This window comes from Saccostrea echinata, unplaced genomic scaffold (genome assembly GCF_033153115.1).
Source record: "Saccostrea echinata isolate AGI-Se365-2 ecotype Australia unplaced genomic scaffold, CSIRO_AGI_Sech_v1 ptg000052l, whole genome shotgun sequence".
Taxonomy (NCBI): domain Eukaryota; kingdom Metazoa; phylum Mollusca; class Bivalvia; order Ostreida; family Ostreidae; genus Saccostrea; species Saccostrea echinata.
In genome coordinates this window covers 11730693-11751654 of record NW_026889801.1, presented here as the reverse complement: position 1 = coordinate 11751654, position 20962 = coordinate 11730693, and the positions used below count along the sequence as shown (strand labels likewise).

The 20962-nt window shown below is 32.4% G+C and overlaps 1 pseudogene; it reads left to right on the top strand.

Annotated features, from left to right (window-relative positions):
- Nucleotides 1-20962, top strand: part of LOC133203967 (toll-like receptor 4) — a 178485-nt pseudogene that overhangs the window by 154983 nt on the left and 2540 nt on the right.

The window sequence follows — 20962 nt, the reverse complement described above, 5'->3', positions numbered from 1 at the left end:
AATACTAAAAAACACAAGCTCTCGATAACGGCAAAAATTATGCCTCAATTAATGTGGCGTAGCGTTGAATTTCAGCATCTTTGTTTTTACACTTTGTTAAGAACGACATAGAAAAGGCTGATCGGAATTTCAGAGCTTGTCCTCTTTGTAAGAAATAATGGTTAAATTAAATCAGAATACCCGATTTTAAACTTTAATTCTTTATAAATCGTACGTGATGAGTACTTTAAGAGAAGGTGTTATTACCATTCCATTTCTTTATCATTACTTTATTATTGAAGAATTGAGTTATTTATATAAAAATTATTTTTTTAATATAAATTTTTGAGTTCTGTAAGGCGGTTCAGGGAGTCAACCTGTATATGAATAACAAATAGTGATCAATCTAAAGAAAACCTCTGAACAATACAAAACTGTGAAGAGGACATAAACACCGTCCCCTAGAAATTTCAAGTTCAGGTGCCTACGAGGAATAAGCAATACCTATTGACCGGACACACCTGCCTTGAGCCCTAGGTATTGATCAGGTAGACGGAACATTCCGTAGTCAACTCATAATAAAAACACTGGTATGAAACAGGTCAGCCAAAATATCACCCAATGATAAGTTACATTTGGTAATGGTAATTACCATAGAATTTACGAAATGCTGACAGTAAACGTGATTGTTGAAATCCCTGTACCATTAACTAATCTGTCAATCGCTTACCTCGGTTTAAAAACTAATCGTACTCGGAGCATGCGCTTGAGTATCGAATACGTTGGCAGATGTAAAATCATATGCAGATGGTAGTGGGATATTTCAACATAAATATGGAAAGATGAAGATGGAAAAGTTGTTGTCAAAAAATATCCAATACTTATCCGATCATGGTATTTTAACAGAATGTTTCCTGTCTTAAAGCATTACTTTTTGTTTTCCGTATTTGAAAGCATTACTTTTTGACACGCGTATTAATACAGTTTCACCTTGAACCTTAAACCACACCACTTCCCGTTGCTATATATTATTTCAGTGGTGCGTTATCAGCAAATCCTCTCAGATTTTTCGAGGTTCATTTCTGTTCTAATACTTTTCCAGCTTACTTCCCAAAATAATTTAATCAATTGACAGTCTATCTATTTTTGGTCACCTTTTTTATTCCAGATCTTGATATGGAATATTTTTAAAGCATGTTCCGCATAACACCGACAATCTTTTAATCAGTTTTAGCACTAATAGAAATATTGTCCGAGTGGAACTCCATAAGATTCCAACACTTTTCCTCAACAATTCATCATCTTATAAGTAATGATAGATTTCCAACCTTTTATCAAAATTCTGTAGTTTTCTTCTGCTTTCATGTCAAAAGTATTCAAACACTATCTGAACCTTTCTAAATTTACTTTGGATTAAAACTATTCTTCGTCTGATTTCATGACTGTTCAGAACAATGGAAAGGTTTGAAATGACATTAGCACCATACAATTTCATGTTCACTAGTCCATGAACAAATAGGGGTGTTTGATTAGACTATTGTATTGTGTCACTGTTGGATATCTAAATGGGCAAAATCCCATTGTATTACAGCAAAGTTACATGTAGATATGGATATGATATATGAATGGGTAAATGTTTCTTTGAGGTCCGAAGTGGGAAAGTTTTTTTAAGTAAGATAAATAACTCGATAGTGTTGAATAGTTTAGAGAAATCATCCCCTTCTCGGGCCTTCAGCCCTCGAAGGGAATGTTTTTTCTTAATTAACTATTCAACTCCATCTCGTTATTTATCCATTATCACAGACTACCAATAAAAACAAAAGTGAATTTATTGTTTCCTAATTATTTATTTCTAAAGTTTGGCATTTAATGGCCAAGCTAGGCTGGTTCAAATCAAATTATTTAAAATACATGTGTGAAGTGGTTACCGACCCAATTGGTTTTTGGCACACCTCCAATAAAAGCAAACAAACAAACAATCAATCAATATAAACCGTACATACGTCAAAGTTTTATAACGATAAGACTGGCGTTTCTTCCAAATTATGCAGGTGCGCCAGACTTATGCATCAATAAAACAATATTCAATTTCATCATACGATATTGAATTCAATCAATCAATGTTCAATTTAATCAATCAATGTTCATTTCAATCATCAATCAACATTCAATTCAATCAACCAATGTTCAATTCAGTCAATCAATATTCAATTCAATCAATCAATGTTCAATTCAATCAATATTAAATAAATCAATATTCAGCTCATTCAACTCAATGAATTGTAGTAAGCTCATGTTTAAGCCAAGCAATATTTGAATGAATCAATCAATTTTCAATGTCAATTATGTACAAATTCATTGTGTTCGTTTCCAGAATTATCAACGAAATCATGTTGCAGCTGCGCCCTGTTAACAGCGGCGCGAGTCAAGATTATTCGTGTTAGGCTAAATCCGCCAAACGTGCATAGATACTCATGTAACATGCACACCGCCACAAGTGTGTGTGTGTGTGTGGGGGGGGGGGGGGGGGGCTTAACATCCTACTCGCAAATCCAGCCGTGACCGCTCTAATATGGCAATCATTATTAATACACACTATTTTTGCATTTTATTATAGTTTTAAGCCCACTTTTAAAAATTTCAAGGAACAGTTTATTATCAGACGTAGAGAGATGTATCCCGTCGGGGCGGTAATTTTCGGGACTGAGATGAATATTTGACTGATTAATGTACCCTCAGTTATAATGATATAAAATATGTTTGGCAATTGCACTATTTACTCGCGCCCGACCTTTCTTCGAGATAGGACCTCCCTTCACATTTCCAAGAAATCCTAGTTATCATTAATTTTGCGACCAAATTATCTTGCCACAGTATATTATGCCTGTCGAGATTAAGGTCACATGTGAATCCTAACTCAGTCGCAGCTAAAAAGACCCATGAACCGATGATCCAAATATCTTGATAATGTTCTGTAACGAAAAAGATCGAATTTCAAGCTGTCATTCTATTTGACTGAGCCCGCGTGGCGCAGTGGTTAGAGCGTCTGCTCTAGAGTCGTGGAATAAGGAGTTGATCCTTATGTCGCGGGTTCGAATCCCACTGTGGGACGTGGAGACCGGTCCTTCGAATGAGACCGTATAAACCGAGGTCCCGTGTCGCAGTAGGTGCTGGCACGAAAAAGATCCCTCACTGCTCAATGGCCGTAAGTGCCGAGTATAGGACAAAATTTGCAGCTCCCTACCGGCAAGTGGTGGCGTCTCCATATGAGTGAAAAATTCTCGAGAGGGACGCTAAACAACAAACAATCAATCAATCTATTTGACTGCCGGGATCCTAATATATAAGCGAAAACAATCTGACTTCCACCTTCTTAACAATTTAATTATTTCGTCATCAACGCCCAGAGAATGGACGCATGTAGCTAAAGGAATGTGATTTACAGTTGCATCCATATAAACTGAGACGCGAGAGGCATCTAGTTAAGCTGGAATTAAATTGATATTTAGTTAAAGCAGTTTACCAAGGAAATGACAAAATAATTGACCAGAAATGTTCGGTCTTTGTTATAAATAATAGTGCATGAGTAATAAGGGATAATATTGACCGCCGATAGCGGGATGTGCATACAATGGGTAATGTATTTATTAATTTGTGAAGGAGTTGAATCGTTATTGGTAAGCCTGCATCTTTGGGGTGTCTTTCTCTCTTCATTCCTTCTAACATTTTTCGAATAATAAAATGTGAAGTATAATCCGGTAATTGGGAGGTGAAAATCTTAATCTTGTGCGATATAGCTGCTAGATATGTTTTGACAGTGCTAACTGCGTAACCTTTGACGGAAACGAAAGCGGCAAAGTCTGTTATTGTAATTCATGGTTTGGATACGACTGTATCAATATTGAAAGTTGATTCATGTCTACTGGAGAATGGCCGAGGTGCATTAGGCCCTTTGGGGTAGCAAAATCTATAGTTTGGGAATTGCCCTGGGTTGGTTGCTGATTTGGTGATTAAAAACGGAAAAGCTGTTTTTGTAAGGGAGAGCGTAGGGCTGATTTGCCAGGACAAGTGGACATTGGGTGATCAGATGAACATTTGATACAGCGATGTGCATAAATACAATAGGGTTTACTACTAGCACCCTTGTAGTTGAAATCAAAGCACATGTCTTTCGACCGTTCGAAAAAAATTCTAAAAAGTTTGCAGCACACCCAAAACGTGTATCTTTGGAAAATTGTTGATAATCGACTGTTTTTTAAAATTCTTTGCACAGATATTGCGCGCGCATCATTCCACGTGGTGCGCTGTGATAGATGGATTTATAACGTACTCACTGCATAAATCCGATTACATAATCTATACTCGTAGATGGAAGAGGCTGCATTGGTAGGAAATTATATAATCAAATGTACCTTACCTTACCTCTTCATACCTGGCACACATTCATGGGAACTATTTAAAAACACTTGTTCAAATATTTGGTTACAAGACTTATTGTGAAGAATTTGTATTGTTATCGGGCATTTTAAGTTCACACATTCCATGCGTCCAGATTATCACTTCCGCATTACTTCAAAACAAAAGAGCATGTACTCTTCGTATTTTGAATCATTTTATATTTCTTCTTTTTTTTTCAATTCTTTTTTATTAGAAAAAATAATGTAGAGAATCCTTACTTAAATATTATCTAACATTAAAATACTAGAAAGGATATATAAAGCAATCAACTTAGTCATTACATTTTCTGAGCATTAACACAGATAGAAAACCCAACACAATCATTTATGTCTTATCTAGTTATATAAATGAGAACAATTATTCAGCCATTTATTTATAGAATGTGATAACTTGAAGCAAGAAATGAAGTTATGAGTTTTTCCTGAATGTACAAAAAATATCGTTGTCATAATCAATTAATTTTATGTACTTATTAAGTGATTTCTAAAATAAATATATATTTCTAAGTTAGTGTTTTAGTCAAACATAATTTTCGTAAAATATCTATACACTAGACAAAATTGCTAACGCACCACTTATTATTCTTATTTGTGAATTGATCATTTTCCTGATTGGTACTAGTATATAAAATATGCCATCTTTTCCAAAACAGTTGGATTGACAAATATCTTGGTGTCATGTCAAGACCCTTAAAGGACCTTCTTGTCCAAAAACCAATTTCCCGACGTGCACTGCGCACCGTTTTTGCCAAGATATGAAGTTGGTGATTACCGATGGTGATCCGTGACGTTGCAACGGGAGCAGTCTCCCACTTAAAAATCAAATTATATACCCTGATTGACTACCGTATCGCTTAGTAGTCATCCAGTGCCTTGATGTCCCTACCAAATCCACCCAACTTCCGGTTGCCCCAATTTGTGGAACAATCTTGATATTATTATGTGGTGCTCACTTAATGCCGTCGATATCTATTGTAAACATTTTTATGATCGTTAATTCATTTTCAACAATTTTTCACCAGAGAAATTCATAATAATTTAATTCTTTTAATTTTTTACAAATTTCTTCAAAGGAACCCCCTGCAGACACCATACTGGCTGCCTTAGCACGCTCTTCTAGAGTCAAACGCCGCATACGGTGTAACTTTTTTCTGAGTTTTTAATTAGTACAAACGTAAAGAACACAACCACAAAGAAAAAATTAGAAATTAATTCAACCAAAAAAGTATGAATGTGATTTTAATTTTTTCTATGAAGTGGTTACGCTTCAGTAAACATTGTTGTTATTTATCAGTAGCATTAAAATGTCTCATTTTGTACTAAAGTAACATAATTACATATCAAAAACACCATAAACAAGTTTTGAAAAGAAAAATGTTAATTTATTTAGGTGGTGCGTTAGCAATTTTGCCTAGTGTATACTTTCCATGTATTACAAAGCATTAGATTTTTTTAAAAATCACATGAAAGGAATCACGTATCAAAGTAGAAATCAGTGAAGTATGCCGCATCGAACCTTTTTGAACAAAGTACCTATACAAGAATCGTAGAGCGGAAAGACGGAAGTGGGGAAAAATACCTATTTTTTTGTAATCAGAGACATAATTATATTATTTCTTTATACTGATTATGCATCAAATGTTTACAATTTTAAATCTTCAACAATAATTAAAATCAATTTTTAAAGTAGCAAAATAAATATGTATTTAAAAACATTTGAGGTGAAAATAATGTGAACGTTCTGCTACCACAAAACGCTGTATTATGCGATGTTACTTTTTTTTTTTTTTTTTTTTTTTTTGAGTATTTCATAAACGCAAAAATAACAAAAAAAAAACACAAACACTAGGAAGAAAGAAATTAAAAAAAAAAAAAAAAAAAAATACGTACTAGCACAATTTTAATGCATTTCTGGGAAATAGTTATGCTTCAGAAAATATTATATTCAGGTATTAGTTTGGAAAGTTAAATGTCTTATTTTTTCCCATGATATACATCAAATACCATATAATTCGGTTTTGGACAGGAAATATTAATTTGGAAATGCGTAAGCAATTCATTTTGTCTTGTGTAAATAGAGGGTTGGGATGTCTGTAGATGGTTTACAAACTTGTAAGGGTTTCTTGTTTTGATATCTACTTTTTTTTTACTGTTTTACAACATCAGTTACATGTATCAGTAATAGGCATCAAGACTATAAACTAAGAAAAAAAATCAAGTTAAATTTATATAACAAATCAAAATTCATACTGAAAGTATCTCGATAATTATTGAAAAAACATACATAAAATTTTTCAAATTGTATATTTTTTATACATAATACGTGAAAATTGTATTTTTAGATTGGTATGAAAAACAAAATTACCAATTTGAAATTTGACTTAACTCCCTGGAATAATTTTAATCATTTTATAGATCTTTCGTCCACTTCCTTGCCTATTAGTCCAAGAATTAGAAACTATATATGAATCTTTGTTAAAGGATGAAATGCGTCTCGTTTAAGGTCATCATTTCGTTTCAAGTTCTATGGTTGATACAATGACCTTGTCAGCAAATACAACCTATCATTAGGTCAAATGCTGACTGAAGTTTTTCATACTAAGTGTTAGACCGCTATTTACACACCGAATCGTCGACGGATTTTCCTGTTATTTCCCGATCATGACAAAGCGCACACGGCGGGTGTGACCGATCGGCAGGGGATGCGAACTCCTTCATGGTACATGATCCCACCTTTGATGTTTTAGAGGTCTGTGTTTGCGCTGCTCCTGATTTGTATTGTTTGAGTGGTCTTTTTGCTTGAATACTGTTTGTTGTCTCCATATATTTCATGCGCATATGTTTAGCGGTATGAAAAACTTTTTGAAAATAATGTTATATAAACTTTAGCATAATTTATGATCGGAACGGCTGAAAAAATGTGTACGTAGCATCATAAAAAATTAACAGTATTTATTATTTTGACACTTTAGACATACTCTACTATAATGATAACTTTGACAATTTGTTTTCCAATAGTAAAAAAATTGAAACGATGATTTACTATAGTTATCACTACGACTCTACGAGGGTTGTTCGGAAAGTTCGTGGACTACCGTCATTACATTTTTTTACTTAACGTCATATTATATCCAAATTTGGAAGAAATATTTCAATAGTAATTTCAAATGATGTGTATTAAAAATATTAAAAATATCCTGGTTTATTTCAAACTTATTTAGGCTTTAAAAATGCGAAAATCGGATCACAGAGCAGGTAAAAATTTTGTAATTTACAATCAAGACACTGAATACTGTCTGAAGTCATATCTTCTGTAAAATGACACAAAAACAGAAAAAATCTACACGTTCAAATTAAGAATTCTTTCATCGTTTCTGATTCCAAATTGCGACTTAATATTTTGCTTCGTTGAAAAGAAATCAGTTTCAGAAGATTAGGTAGTCCTCATTGAAAAATGCAAAAAAGATGACGTCGTAGAACGTCACGGAACAACAGTTAAACATACAATTTTGTGCTGTACTCTGGAAAACTCCAGAAAAAAACTCTGAAGGAATTAGGAAATATGTCAAAAGCGAGCCATGCATGTATGTGTGCATGGTACAAACGGTATTTGAATGATAGACTACTCTGCTTAGACTATGTGATCTGTGAGAAAACGGATTATCTGTAAAAATCTTATCAAGACATTGAAAAGTTAGTAACGTCATGCTAAGAGTTTGGCGCTTCACAAATGCTGAACTTGTGAAAGCACACTTATGCAGTGAAAAAATATAACATTGACAAAGAAAATGATGCTACTTGAACAATTGTTAGCAAAATAAATTTCAAGTGATAGAAAAACGTTTTTAATGAGCGCACTGGTATTGATCAATACTATGTGAAATGTATAGGGATATTATTTTTGAGAACCTCATGTAGGTATGTTTTTGACGTTACAGTGTTGTTAAGCTTGCTCCGTGGCTACAAAACGTGTTGAATTTAAAATTGAAAAGCATGAATTTTATTAGATCACATGGAATGAAACTTCACACTTTAACAAAATAAATATTTTTACATATGGTAATGTGCTCATTTTAAATTTCTTGATGACAGTGTAACGAAGATTGGCATAGTCCACGAACTTTCCGAACAACCCTCGTATAGTGATCCATATTAAAACTTTTATTTACTAAAATGCTAACTTTGAAAACTCATCGCCCGTACGTTCTTTATATCGCTGTTTATCTAATTTGAAGTACTTAATGCATTGTATATTTTGATATACTTGAATGCCAGACTAATAGAACATGATAATTTCGGTTGGAAAACATTTACTATATTAATATTTCTCTATTTAAAAAAAAAAAGCGAAATATAATGAGAAACATATCTGAATTCATTTAAAAAGTAATTGTAATTAGCAGTCATTGAAATATTGGGGTTCAAAAGAATCTGATACTTACAATTAAATGTGAAAATGATAGTATTGCATATTACGTGAATTGAGTTATCTTGTTGTTAAAATAAAAAAAAAAAATATTAAATGAGATTCTATCTAAATGAATTTCCATGATCGCAATATCTATATCTCTGACACTTTGAAATTTTATAAATACATGTACCCCCTTGAAATTTTGATTTCCTAACGTGATAAAGAATTTGATTTACAGTAGTGACAACTTTTACACGTTAAGCTGTTAAAGTAATCGCTACAATAGTGTGACACTTTATTGATGCCTTTGAAAACTTTGATTTAATATAGTAATATCTTTCAATCTAGTTAAGATTGGTTTTCCATTGTTTGTTTTATTAACTTTGCTGAACAGCAATGTTACCATGTGATCCACCATTAAGATATTCTCATGCAGTAAACAAACTTCCTGTCGTGTCTGGTGTAATTGGATGTTCTGATTCTGTCTTATTTTGTTAGATTGATTAGCAGATGCATAAAACAATAAACATGCCTACAACAGGTATATGTAAATATCTTTCAATATATGATTCTTGTCTGCAATGCCAATCTTTATTTCGTATCAGGCTGAACTAAAATTGATTCCCTTTATCATTAAATACAAGATTTTACCTTCTCCATAAAGGAAGTTTTACATCTTTGTATTCCGTCAAAAAATCTTCTGTTGTTTTATCATAAAATATCAAATCTATTTATACTTCATGACAATATTTTACATGTTTTACATATACTAGTGTTTTTAATTTTTTCCGGATGTTGGCAACATATATAAAGACCAATTAATGAAAAAAATACGACAGTCAACTCTTGAGGAGGGAACTGAAAAAAAAACAAGAAAACTAAAAATGTTACCATCCCTTATTTTGGTAATTATTAATTTTGTAGTTAACGTCCAACAAGATTAGGAGTAATTATAATTAATTTCACAACTACTCCCGATTTTTTTTTCAGATGTCCTTGCTGACTCTGCTTATAATTTGTATTGTTAGAAAGGACTTTTAAGAATGATCATTGTTTTCGTTATCTTCAAATTTCATTCCTAAAAACCTTCTTAGTAAATCAGTTTTTTTCAATTAATGTTCAATAATTCTATTGTTTGCGTCAGAGAATTAAAAAGTTTAAATGTTAACAAAATCTGTTGTAGGTACTATTTAATTTTCATTTGGTTGAAAGTTGGAATGTTCAGTGTAGCAATCCTCTTTCGCTTTCATTTACCAAAAACGAACAGGACGTATTCAGAGAAAGTCAACACACAGCTCACCTCGGAAATATCACAAATAAGACAAAATGTGAAGATTTCGGAATGAGTTCAAGTTTCCGTAATTACATACCCGTCAATGAAGCCGCCAATTGCCCATGGATTTTCGAAAGGAGTGTTGATAAGAATAGAATACCAAACACCTTATGGGAGGCAAAGTGCGCTTGTCATTGTGGCGTGAATATCGCCGATTGCCTTCATTACAGATGCATGCCGGTTTACACATATGTTAAAGTGTTGCGAAGGATGGGCTGCACGGGGATCCGTACGGAGATGTTTCGATTAGCTGTTGGTTGCACACAGGTTAAACTCGTTCGTAGGACTGGGAGATATGAAATGCCAGAATAGTCAGGGCAAAAATGCTTCATCATATACGTGTCTTCAAGTAATATTGCAATTTCATTTGATTTACAAAATTAACGATAATTGAAAAATAATGCAGTTTTGTCACCATGAACTATTTTCTTGCAATTTTAAAAGAAAGTATTAGAAACATCGGTTCATCAATATCAAATCCAGATTTGCATACTTAATGAATATTACTTATGTTGTCTTTTTTCTTTTAAATCATTTTTTTTTCTGTTCGCGTTTTTATGTAAGTTGTTTGTTGTTAGCATTATAAGTTTATGTTGTTAAATGTTTTAGTTGTAGTTCACCACTTTTCTATTCACTTTATTTTGGATTAATTGATTGATTTTATGTTGTTTTACTTCCCATTCGAGAATTTTTCACACATAAAGAGACGTCTTTTACTTTGCAATGGTGTTGCTAATTTGTATTTGCTTATAGTAATTGTATATGGATATCTCATTGAATTGTAGTTTTCCCGTCAACCTTTGAATCTGAAAATTCTTTAGTTTCACTTACCAAAAAATTACACTTTTGGGGACATAATGTTTACTCTTACAAGTAGATTGTTTTTAACATGTACAAAGGTGTTAGGATTCTTGAGGACAAATATAATAACATAGTTTTGAAACCAAATTGGTCTTATATAATGCTCTCTAAAGCGGATGAATATTATATGAAGTGTGATATCTTGGAGTATATTAGTCACATTGTTTGATACAACATGAAAAAAGAAAGTCATTTAAAAAATAAAATTCTTCGCCTTTGACCTTTTTTTTTATATGAAGCAGAATTTATTCAAAAACTTCTACAGGAGAAAACAAAAACCACATTATGACAACAAATTTATCGAGGACATTTAATAAATTAACAACAGTTATTTCCAATCTTTTTTCAACTAAATAACCTTATGCATCGGGGACTCGGGGAAAAAAGTATACCATACGTGTTTCGTAGTTAAAAGCTTTACTGACTTTATACGACAATGGCCAGCTAACCATAAAAAAAAATGACAAACAGGATGCCTTCAATTTTTTCTTTTTACAAAAGTAAATAAATAAATAACGATGTAAATTATTCAGTAAACATGAATAAATCGCAGGTAGGTTAAGGCTTCCCGTAGAATATGACAGTGCACTCTGTGCCTTCACATCTCTGAACTACCAAAATATGACGTCATAATGGAAAATGACGTCAAGTCACTGCAAACTTGAGGTGTTATGACGGGGAGAGTGTCATGAACTTTACACTTTTTTCCAAACTGCATGTAAAATGCTAGATAACTACTGCAAAATTCACGGGTCGTTAAATGTTTTTTAAGTCTTGTATGTCCGAATATTTTAAAAATACACCACTTACCTACCCTTGATTGAAATTCAGCATGTTCAAAATGCTTATGAAAAATATACTTTTGAAATGTACTCTGTTTTTTACCCGTGGTTGGAGGTAGAATTTATTCTGTGTGTATAAAAGAGTCTGGCGCAGGTGATTAATGAGGATTAATCTGAGAATTTTTGTGGAAATCTTTAACAAGACTTTGTTCTCTAACTGAATCTTGCTTGGGAAAAATGTGTGTTGGCTTTGTTTTAATACAGATTACGATATTGTGTGGAAAATACCCTCAAATTTGTAGGTAAGTTGAATTTCTCAGGAAATATTTTGTACCCAAGTAATACTATGACTTTTCCCAAGCACATTTCGGATACACAAGGATACGATGAGTTTATTTATATAACAAAATGTTAATAATTATTGTGTTAATCAGTTGCGCCGAAGCGATTTATATGAAACACTTCAAAAATTTATAAATGACCGTCACGTGATCAACAAAATCATGTGATATCATAACAAATATGTTAATATATAGCCGAGGAAACCCTTTATATAAATTGGAAGTACTAAAGTTCAATACCTATAGATTAAAACCAAAACTGGCCTCGCAATGACATACTATGTTTAGAGAGCATTTTAAAGCTTCGGGAAGCCTTAACATAGCTGCGATGCTTTTAAAGATGATTAAAACTTTTTTTTTATTGATTGGCTGTTGTCTTTAGTCTCGTTCGAGATTTTTTTCCCTTTGGCCATTCCAAGTTTTTCTATGTTTAGCGTCCACGTGCACCTAGGATTTTGACACCCAATATCAGAAAAAACAAACAAAATCAGGAGTCCTGAAACTGATTATTCTGGTCAAAATCTTTGAATTCTGTCAATTTCTCTAAATATTTGTATATAATATGTCATGTTAGGTTAACATTAAGCATTTAATATCCTTATTTTGCTTAAGAATAGATCTTTCTATTAGAAAAATAGATTAATGAAATCAAATCCTTTGTTTGACCCCATTTATACGATTATAAATTCTTTGTTTTATTTTTTTGGTTTGTGTGTTTTTTGCAAATAGGTAGGTGGGTTTTTGAAAGATGGGTGGACGCTAAACAGAGAAAAAACTTGGAATGGCCGTACATGGAGACGTCACCATATACTGGTAAAAGGCTTTACATTAAGACCAGGCCATTGAACAGTGATGGCTCTTATAATGCCAACGAGTGACAGATGACTTTCGATTTCAAGGTCCAATCCGAAAGGTCTGCAACTTTTACTTCTAAGTGCAGAGCTTTTGGCGAAGGAACAGTTGCTACTTATTTGTCATTGATTGAGGTGTGTCGAAACTGGGAATCGAGCACACGACCTTCGGATCACTGAGCCAGCGCTCTACCGAATATTAATTTTAAACTAGATTTATCGATAGTTTTTTGAAACATTTTTTTTTTTACATTAAATAATGTACAGGTAACTCTCGATACCTCGAAGTCCGCGGGACCGAGGAAAAACTTCAAGAGATCAAGAGTTTGAGTTTTCAAGAGCCCGGAATTTTCCGGGTTGACGGGTTTCAAAATTAATCTTACCGGATGTAATGATTTTCCTTCATTTCCATGCAGTGCTAACCTTTTACACGTTTTTTTAAACAACGATGTTTTTTTTTTTCGTATTTTAGGTGAATATTTTATTAAACTGAGTAAATCAAAAAAATGTATATGGTCATTTTTTGTATATTTATTTATTATATGTAATACGAACATCATACTACGCATTCGTTAAATGAAAACGACATTTTACAGCGTCGTTCATAGCATTGACTTTTTTGTACATGTTGATACCAAACATTATCTGTAAGTATTTGTCCAGCAATAGTCGTTATATTGATATTGAGGCTATTAAGCAGAGTTTCCGACTTTTCATTTTTTTCATCTAACTTTGACACTGACTCGAAATAAAAATTAAAGTTTTGTAATCAATTTGTACTTTTCGCTGCGTCTCTAAATTATCGTAAGACAGTCGATGTTAATCATTTTTATAGCAGATAGGCAAAACATGATTGATTATAAATCAATTATCACCTTGCAGTATAAGTGTCACCTGACAAAACGGCCACCGAAAAAACATCCCGTTCCTGGAGTATGCGTCTTCTGCCTGGGGCCATTTAAACGTCCAGGTAAAGGTGTTAATTATGTAACCTTGTGTACACATAGCCACTTCGAGGTATCGAAGGTAAATTCCAATAGAAAATACATAGCGGGACTGCATTTTGACTTCGAGAGATCAAGGGTTTCGAGAGATCAAGAGTTCGAGAAATCAAGGGTAAATTTGCTTAGTTATATAGTGGAAAAATTCGGGACCAGAGATTCACTTCGAGCGATCAAGAACTTCGAGAGATCGGAGTTCGAGCCATAAAGAGTTACCTGTACTTTGCAACATTTTAGCCCTCACTTCATCAATGCCATTAAAATATTTGGTTTCAGGGATTTACTGTGAAGAATTTATCTGTTCATCGAGAATTTATTGTTCACATTCATTGTGTCCAAATTGTCATCTCCGCACTATTGCGTATCAAGGGTTTTGTACTTTGTGATAGATATACTCAATGGCAAGGAATTTAAGAAGTCCTTTAAAAACGTAAACGATGTCAACGATAGTAAAAATTTATACAAAAGACATAACTTGCTTTATTAACGAAGCTTCTGAATTTTTATTTTTATTTTTTATTTTTTTTTTTTTTTTTTTTTTTTTTTTTGAATAAAGATATTTAATTTTAAATCTTGTGTTGAGTTAATTTTTTTTTACTCCTTTCCCGATTTTTTCAGCCAGTTTTGTTGTCTCTATATATGTTTTCAGGACCACAATGTATATAAATAACTTTTGTAAACTAATTATGCTTTATTTCATCTCTAAATTAAATTGATGATATTCAATGTTTTGTAGTTATATATGAATTTATTTCACGAGTGAAACAGGATTTTTTTTTTTTAATTTTCATGACTGCGAAGCACGAGTAACGATATAAAAATATGTCTTACTAGTGAAATAAATTCAAAACACAACTGCAAAACATTAAATTTTCTGTTTAATACATTTTCTTTCATTTTCTCTTTGCCTCTGTCTTTTCTTAACACACTTTCATATGCTGTGACGTCATAGTTGAGCGGTTGAGACGTCATAGCTTAGCAATTGTAAGATTGAAATCATTGTAGCATGGATTTAGCAACATATTTAGAAAGAAATTGGCAGTTTTAGTCGGAAGACGGTTTAGTTACTATATATATATCTTACGAAAGGCCAGAAATGTCCTTTTGCTTACATTGATACCCTTTCTCACTGTAAGAGAATATCACTTTGATATCCTGTCACACTATGAGAGATTATCACTTTTATTCAATAAATAAATCACGGTATTTCACTGTTGAAAATAATAAAAAAAAAATTATATATTTATAATTGTTATTATCAAAATTTGAACTTGTCTGCATGCCAAAAATTAAACATCAATTTTCTTGATAATTCTTATGTATTTGGTAAAAGTATGGAGAAATAGTTATTTACTGCTCTTTATTGACACGATGGATTCATTAGCAAAATAACATATTTTTTTAATATTTTTAAGAATATTTCGAAAAGTAACATGCACAAAGTCAATAGTTTGTATCAAATATTACAGATTCTTAAAATTTGCCAATTTTTAAAATAAACAATGCGATTACGGTATATTATTGAATTTAGTGAAAATAAAAAGTAAATAAATAAATAAGAAATAATAAAAGGAACAGTGAGTGTTTATTGAAATAATATCCGTTGTTTTTGTACATCGAATTTGAGTCTTAGAAAGAGAAGTCACATGTGCATGTACAGCCAACCGCTAATCTTTCCCACACGCTTGCATACTGTGACCTACGACCATCAGAAATTCGCTTTCTTTCTACGTGAACGAATCGGTATACCTCCTGACATTGGCAAGCAGTCCTACAGTGTAGATCATGCTTTGTGTTTACGCTGCGACAGGTGGCATTTAAAACCTGACTTCAATTAAAGCTGATGGTCTTCGATTTTCATCTCGTGTTATTACATATTTCCAAGGGCAGGAACTAAGAGTTGAATAATGATCATAGCCCGGTAGTGGTTGATCCAGTGGTAAATCGGTAACTGTGATATTTATAGCATGGTCAAGATGTAAAGTGTCCATGACACTTTGCGTTTCTTCTCCTAGTGATCCGAGACGACTAGCCAGGGAAAATTGATTGTCTGTCACGTGGTGCTTTGAACAGGTTATACACCAAATGTGTAACAGAACAAGAAGAAATAACTTTAAAAGAAAAAAAAAATTAAAGAAAATTTGCTTTCATTGGGAATTAAGCATAAGTAATATCACATACCCACTTTTTCACAATTACAATAATCAAATATATTTATATGTGTATCACTCTCTTCTTTGTTCCAATAGAATTCAATGTTTATCATAAAATCGATATTTATAATTTATTTATTCTTGAAGGTTTCTTTAATCAGGTATAAGTGATTATCATTAGAGGAAATAATTTTATCAAATCCATGTGTATATTGATTAAAGTTATTTCTATATTCTTCATTCTTCTTCGAAGAATTTTTTTTTTATTTCTCACTTCACTATGTAATTTTTTTAAAAGATACTACCTTAAAACTCATGTTGATTGTCTCGTGAAGGTTGTAATGATTATTTTCCTCGGTAGATTGTTACTGATATTTATATAGTCTTGCTAGATCTTCTTAATCAGATTGTGAGAGATTTCAAAATAAACTTTTACCCATTCAGGAAGGGGAATTTCTTCTTCAAACAAATGATATCTTCCGTTAGTTTTTCTTATATGGAGCAGCCAATTGTCTTAAACTTCGATTTTTCACACTTACAATACCGTGTTAAATTTCGAAGTAATTAGATATGTCAAGAGTGAAAGTATATTTTTAAAGAATATCCACGAGTCGGTATTTTTTGCGTTTAGAGTTTCAAATATTTTAATTATTAATAAAAGCAAAAGCAGATTTCACGAAGATCCCCCAATATTTTTTTTTTTTTTTTTTTTTTTTTTTAATTAGAAAAAAGAGATATATCAAGTAACATACTGAAACTTTTTCTTTTTCTCACATTCTCTCACACATTCACACTTCCCCTACTAACATCGTTTTACTGCTTAATCAATACATACAAGACTTCTCTGTCCCCACTGATTGCCAGGGTTTTTTCCATTCTAATGTAATGCAAATAGTCAGGAGAGAAGGGCGTATAGAGAATATTTTTTAATTGTTTAAATTCCATGGAGAAATTCTTTCCGTAACAAATACGTTGCTGCTTTTAATTAGAGGTAAAAATTGCTATTCGCTATATGCATGTTCATGATTAAATGAGATTACTTTAGTTTGTAAGAATGAATAATGTATATCATTCAAGTTTAGGTTTTCTTGTATTCATAATATGTTTTACTATCCAAGAAATAAAAAAAATCCGGGCGATAATTGAAAATACAAATAAATAAATAATAATAATAAAGATAATAAAATATTTAATCACATAAAATTGGAATATTTTCTTCAAATTTAATAACGTTTTTAATGTGATATTTCTTCTCATTGTATGCAAAACAATGCAACAATAAAATCATAAATTTTGATCAAATTTTGTACTGTTTAATGAGTCGTATGACTAAGTTTGTGTAAATAATATCTCCAGAGCATTAATAATGAATGTCACTGTGTCAAGTCATTATATTTCCGTGCTCAATAATAAAAAGGTGTAGATATTGAATAGTGGTCGGCTTCAAAAAAATCTACGAACAATACTCGGTGAACAGGGCATAAAACACGGACCCCCAAATTTGAGAGGTGAGAATAGGTGCCTAGGAGAAGGAAGGAAGCTTCCCTTATTGTCCAGGAACACTGGCCGCGATCCCTATTTTGGTCAGGTAGACGGAACATATTCCGTAGTTTAAAAAGGCCTAACATTTGGAATGAAAAACGTCAGCCAAAATACCAACCATTGTTAGGTTATATTTGTTACATGTAACGTAACATGTTCATTTAAATGACAATAGCATTTACGAAATGGTGACGTCGCTCACTTGGGGCAGTCGTTAGAGCGTTTGCTTTTGAGTCGCGGAGTAAGGGGATCATCCTTACGTCGCGGCATCACACACCATAATGGGACGAGGAGACTAATCCTTCACATGAGATCGTTTAATCCGAGGTCCCATGTCAGACTAAGTGTTGGAACGAAAAAGATCCCTAATTGCTCTAAAGCCTTTTGTGCCAAGTAAAGGTCTCAATTTGCAGCAGTCCATCGGCAAGTGATGGGGCGTCAATATATGTGAAAAGTGACGATAAACAAAAAATAAACCAACCATACAAACAAACAAAACAAAAACAATAAACAAAACCCAAAGGAAATGCTGATTTAAATGAGGTTGTTGAAATCCTTCTAAAATCAACTTATCTGTCAGTAGTCAGAACATGCTCTTGAGTATCAAATAAGTTGGGAGATTTAAACGTTATGTGCAGGTGATTGAGGAAAATTACTACATAAATAATTGACGACGGAGAAGCTAAAGTCATCTCTTTTATCATAGAGTTTAGTTTTAAGTTGACCCTTATCGTTTATAGTCAGTAAAACATCCAAATATGAAACAGATGAGGCAGACTCTGAGGTGTCTGTAATTTCAATTTCACTGGGATATATCGCGTAGACATACGAATGGACGTTAATCGATTTATCAGAATGTCGAGTTGAAGGCCATGGAAAAATTTCTTCTTCTCATGTAGAAGTTTTTGAACAAATTCCGCTTCAAAGTATATAAAAATAATTCTGCTTGTAAAGAAGCACAATTAGTTCCCATCGAAATTCCAGCCGCTTGGTGCAAGACCTGGTCTCCGAAGAATAAATATACGTTACTTGACATCCTTGATCCATAATATCAACTTAAGAGTTTATTGAGAATCCATATCTGATTTACACTCCTACTAGAATATGCTGTAGTACAGGACGTATGAAGTTTTTCCCTTTATACATGTAGTAGCTATTGAAGGGGGGGGGGGGGTTGTAAGAAGTAAAGATAGAGCTTTGGTAGAGCATTTGCTGAACCCGGCAATGGATTTTTGTTTGAAAGGATTTTGACGAAGATTAGAATCCTGTCTAGGCAAACCCATCTTGATTGACTGGAATGTTAAAAGTATTTGAGGAATTTCATCCTTAGAAAGTGGACTGTGAGTATAAGTTGGGATTCCAGACGCAAAATTAACGTAGAACCTACCTCGTTTGACGTCATATCAAGTAAATGAGTTTAGACCGTCTTTTTTTTGGTGCTAGATCCATTATGTCGCCATAATTAATCTAATGTTCCTTTTTCCCCTACTTTCTCCAAGACTGTCTCATGTAATGAAGTTGCACAATTGTGGTAATGTGAATGGCACTATTATGAAGGAAAACTATTTTGAAGGAAATCAAAATTCCTAAGAAATCTGAATAGTTCAGAGGAAAAAAATAATCTGTTCTCAGAACCATCGTTATTAATTTGCTTAAATTCAATGAGTCTAATAAATTCAAATACATTTTGCAAATGATTAATATTTTATCTATATACGTGTATAACATTTTCAGTCTAATTCATACCTGTATTTTGTTATATATTTTGATGGTATATATTCAATAGTTTTTGATTGAAATAGATTCGCAGTTGGCATTGATCTTGCATTATTAAATGTATTAACTATGTGAAAATATACTTGATATAGTTTATTTGGCGTGTACAATAATAAGTAGATATCAGTTTTTCAACAAATTGCCTTTCATTTGATTTAATGCTTCACTGTATTCAAAAAAAAAAAAAAAAAAAAAAAAAAAAAATAGAGGTAGCAAGGTGTCTCACTTGTTTTGGCATGATTAGTGCCTTTTTAGCTGGGAATAAAATAGTACCGACTGACTTAAATTTGAATTTTGACAATATTAACATATTTCAAGATGAGAAGATATAGCTGTACAGATTGTCTGGAAAACAAGATTGCATACTGCAATTAATTCAGAATTCTTTTTTTCCAAGAAAGTAATGAGTCTCCATGTTAAACCATAGATATGTCTTAATTTAGGTATTCTTCTCTTAATAGTTCATAATTCTCTATTTTTAAAAAAAAACATTACGCATATGATACTCCGATATCAATGTAAGGCAATTTAGAGTAGAACATGATTTACCAAGAGAAATTTTGATAAATGTAATCACCGAAATAGTGATTAATCATTGAAGATTGCATTGAAGTCTATGGGGATAAAATCAGTACTTTTTTGAAATAAAAACTCAGGCAAAAAAAATAATGAATTAAATCAATGAGAATGAAATTACTATTTAAATTTCTTTTTTACTAGATAGAGTTTTAAAATTGATTTTATCAATTTCATTGAATAGGCGGCTATTAGAAATGAAAGATCTTAAGCAGTCCTTTCGTTCTATATTTTTTAAATCATAAATTAAAAGAATTATTAAGACAAGAAGTAAACGGCTAGTTCGACTGGTCAACAAGGGATACTTACTCCTCCAGGGCACCTTATTCCACCTCTGATGTTTGTAGAGAAGGTCCGTGTTTCGGCTCCCTGTTTGTATTGTTTCAGTGATGAGCTTTTAAACTTGATTACTGTTCGTTATCTCCATATTCTTTTGGCCTATAATAATAAAATGAATGATATAATGATTGATTATTATTGTTTTACGCCGAGGCAATATTTCAGCCATATTTCGGCGGTGGAATGATATAATAATGCCATCCGTAGCGATATCTAAGGTAATGACATGTACCTCTGTAAGCAGCTTTCCTAAGTAAATATGCTTTTCTTTCTTTCTTTTTTTGTTTGTTTAAACTTCATTTAGCATCAGAAATACATTCAATAAAAGCTTCATGTGAGCCCCTGCAAAAACAGAATTGATAAGAAGTCAGATTTACATGGATATTGCTCGGGAAAAAAATCTTGTGTTCTCAAGAAATGTTTATATAAATTAGCTTATCTTTATAGGTATAATAAAGAAATGGAATTTAAAAAGCAGACATTTGGGCAGGGGGGTGCCATAGTGATTCTTCTATAAAGTCAAATATTTCTTACAGTACATAAGCAAAGATGACTCTACC